Here is a 4,115-nt window from a genome sequence, read left to right as displayed (position 1 = left end):
TCATCGTAAGTGCATGAAATTTTCCAAACCAGTTTGGTTAGTTTACTCTAAGAGTTTTACAGTCACTTAAGGGTTTGTTTTTTTTTTTTTTTGCTAAGTTGAAGGCGAACCTGTTTTGTAGAAGTCACAAATGCACGGCCTTCACTTCAGAGCCTTGCACGTCACAGATGTGGTTTGAATCCTAGATGCTCTCTCTCCTAGTCTTGGGAACATGGACAAATACTTCACCTCACTGAGCCTCAGTTACTGCTGGTGGTGAGGAAATAGTGCTGCCTACCTGTCAGGACATTTGGGATGATTCAGTTAGCCCAGTACTGTGCATGGCATATTACTGTTATCAACAAGCATCCCCAAAAGGGCTGTATTTAAAATCTCTGTTGCATGTGAAACATGATTCACAGCTTATAAGGTATTGATATTTTGTGTATGAATATCTCAAGGCAAGTACTAAAACATCCCATTTTTTTTCAATATATGAAGTTTATTGTCAAATTGGTTTCCATACAACACCCAGTGCTCATCCCAAAAGGTGCCTTCCTCAATACCCATCACCCATCCTCCCCTCTAAAACATCCCATTTTAAAGATAACATGGGGCACCTCAGTGGTTCAGTTTGTTAAGTGTCTGACTCTTGACTTTGGCTCAGGTCATGATCTCATGGTCAGGAGACTGAGCTCTGTGTAGGGCTCTGCACTAGGCATATAGCCTGCTTAGGATTCTCTCTCTCTCCCTCCCCCTCTGCCCCTCTCCTGCTGGTGCTCTCTCTGAGAGGAAAGAAAGACGGAAAGAAGGAAAGAAGGAAAGAAGGAAAGAAGGAAAGAAAGAAAGAAAGACAGAGAAAGAAGAAAAAGAGAAAGAAAGAAAGAAAGAGAAAGAAAGAAAGAAAGAAAAAGAAAGAAAGAAAGAAAGAAGAAGGAAGGAAGGAAGGGAGAAAAAAAGAAAGAAAAAGGAAAGGAAAGAAAAGAAAAGAGAAAACCCAGGCTAAGAGATATAAAATGGATTTTTCAAAAGTCACATTGCAAATCTTGGCAGAGCAGAAAATATGTCTTAGATCAATAATACCCCTTGTTGTCTCTAACAAAGATTCTCTTCTTGACCAAACTCTACTCAGGTACTCCTGAGTTCTTTTTCAACTAGGCTCAACTTTTGGATCTCCATGTTTGTTTCTGTCTTGTCCAATTTTAGCAAGAATCCTCTCAGGTAAGTTTAGCCAGAATCCCCCATCCTCAGTGATCTGATCACCCTTGGTATCTAATTGGGTTCCTCATCTCCCGCCATCCCCCAAATGATGCCTGATCGTCCTGGCCTGACTTCAGCAAGAATTCTGTTAGGTTGGTTTAGCAAGAATCCCTTCCCCTTCCCAACTCCTGATGTTTTCTCTTGGTAATTTTCTATCCACTGTGCCATTTTCTATCCATTGCAGTATCCCCAAACTGCTCCTTGTCTATAAATTCCCACTTGCCCAGGCTGTATTGGGAGTTGAGCCCAATCTCTTCCCCACTGCTAGACCTCCTTATAGTTGTTCCCATACCTATGTCCACAGTCCCGCTTTGAATGAAGTCAGCCTTCCATACTTAACAATTGTTATGAATAATTTTTTCCTTAACAGCTACTACAGAGCTTGGCTCTCTGTAGGTCTTAATGACATTTTTGCCAAATAAATAATTGAATGAAGTACCTGAAGCAAAAATTCTCCGAACTCTAAGTTCATTGCTATTTTTATTGTGCTACACCTGCATGTCTAAATCAGGGTCCAGTTTTTTATTAATGACGGCAGAATTATGGACATGCAGATAAAGTAAAGTGTGCTTAATGTTAATGTGAACCGAATCACACTTGCACTTTCCATAATGTTAGAGCGACCCCCTTTCAAACGAGTCTCATTGAGAACACAATCTTCAGGGCACTGCATTCAAAGGGCTGAAGCACCCTCAGCTATCTGGAAAGAATGATTTACCCGCAACAATATGCTGATAGGTATCTTGAAGAGGATAAACCCTTGGTATCCAAAGTCCACATAAGCCACAGAACATGCTGTGTTAGGAAACATGCCTGTATCTGAAAGAGCAACACATTCTTCTGATTTCCCAAGGCTGTCTGGTACACAAGGACATTTTTTCCTGAGTGGGAAAGGTAACAGTGATCCAATAGGAAGTCCATGTGCAATTTGACTGGACTTCATATTTGAGGACCAAGAAAAGATTACTGGGAGAAGACACTTATTTGGCACTTACTTATGGCAAAGAGAATTTAATGGTAAATTAGAGATCTCTCCAACAAACTGATTTCTTGACTGCGCAGCCTGCTACTGTAAACAGAACGCCAGATAAAGAGAGATGGGCTGGTTCCCTAGTTCCTAGTTCCAAGTCCATCAATAAGTAGCAATGTTGCTTTCACCAAGTTCCTCAGCCTTTCTGAGTTGCATTCTCCTCTAAGAATGAGTTGGTTAAACACATAATATCAGAGATTCCTGGAAGTTTAAAAATTCTGAATCTGTATTTTCATAGGAAATGTTTTTAATCCATTACAATGAAAAAAAACCACAAACCCTCCTTCATTAAAAAAAAGTAAGAAAGAAAGAAAGAAAAAGGAACTGGGTGACAATCAGCATTGAAGGAGAAATTAATTCCATTAGCATTTTAAAAAATCTCAGTGGTAATATTTCCCGAACAATGACTCCCATTGATGGCGTGAGTGGGCCATTGTGCCTTCTGCCAGTTAAACAGACACCACTTTATTCTTAGCAGCTGTGATCCCTAATTGGAAAGGGGGACTGGTCCAAAAATGATAAAAGGGAAATCACATCACAGTGCTGAAAATCAGCGTGGAGCTTAGTGGTTTCTGCCGCCCTGGTTACTGTGCTTCCCTTCAGCTTCTTGTCAAGGAATTTGCCCTTTGGAGACTGAAGCCCGACAGTGGCTCAACTTTTGCTTTGGGGATATTTGCCTGCAAAGGTTCCTTTTGCTTTCTTTATTTCTAAAAAAAAAGTGAAAAATTATTGATCGAACCAATTCTTCACCAATGTAGTAACCCCACACTTGAGCTTTACTTAGACTTTAACAGATTCTCTTATTTTTCCATTTCCAAATAATTTTGAGATAAGGCAAAGCAGAAGAGAATACATTGATTTTTAAATCAAGTAATCAAGTTCTGACGAGAGATGATTCTCTAGATTTATTGAAAACAATAGCCATCATTTCTTGCCACTCCCTCTGCTGCAAAAGCTCTTGAAGTAAATGCCCAAGGCTCTTGCCTTCACCCACTTCAGGGCTTTGCTTAAATATATCTCCAGTGAGCCCTTCCCTGTTCAACCATGAGGACTACCTTCCACCCCACTTCCTACTCCTCCTCCTTGATTAATTTTTCATGATAGCATGTTTTTTCCCCCCACAGTACCTCATCAAAGATAGGATCTTTCTGGATTTTGTCTGGATCTCAAGTTCCTAGAACAGTATGTGATACACAGTGTGCCCCCTGTAGTATTTGTTGAGTGACTGAAGGTTGAATGGCATACAAGAAGGCACTCTAATAAGTATTTCATAAATGGATGAATGAATCATTAAGAAAGGGAGTCCTTTGAATTCCTGCTGGTCCTTTGATTTTTATTCTGGCAGAGCACAGAAGTAAATTAGCTTGCCATTTGATGTAGCCTTTCTGAAAGTCATCTACTTCTACAGTGTTTCTTCACTGTTAGGGGTGATTTCACTCACTCTTCCCAGGAGAGCAAGGCTGCTGAACATTAAAGGGACATGCTAGAATTTGCTGTGATGTCCCTCTGGCTCTCTTTCATACCACTCAGTTCTTGTCTTGGTTTCTCCTGGAGGTTTTCTTTCCCCTTGTCCTCTCCAGGGATCTCTTATTTCACATGCAAATACTGCAGTTCACTGATTTAAAGTGCACACACATAGAACCAAGGCATGTTAATTTGGGGAAGAACCGTCTGGTCCACTGGCTCCATACCTTCCTGTACTTTGTAATGACCCCGTCGGCTTTTATAAGTGCTGATACTCAGGTCTTGCCCCAAACTATTAAACAGAATCTCTGGAGCCAGGACCACATCAGAATCATTTAAAATCTCTCTTGTGGTATCTAATGTGTAGCCAGAGTTGAGAACC

Source organism: Panthera uncia, chromosome F2 (genome assembly GCF_023721935.1).
Source record: "Panthera uncia isolate 11264 chromosome F2, Puncia_PCG_1.0, whole genome shotgun sequence".
NCBI classification, from domain to species: Eukaryota; Metazoa; Chordata; class Mammalia; order Carnivora; family Felidae; genus Panthera; species Panthera uncia.
The sequence above is the reverse complement of the archived record's forward strand: the minus strand, read 5'-3'. Positions refer to the sequence as shown.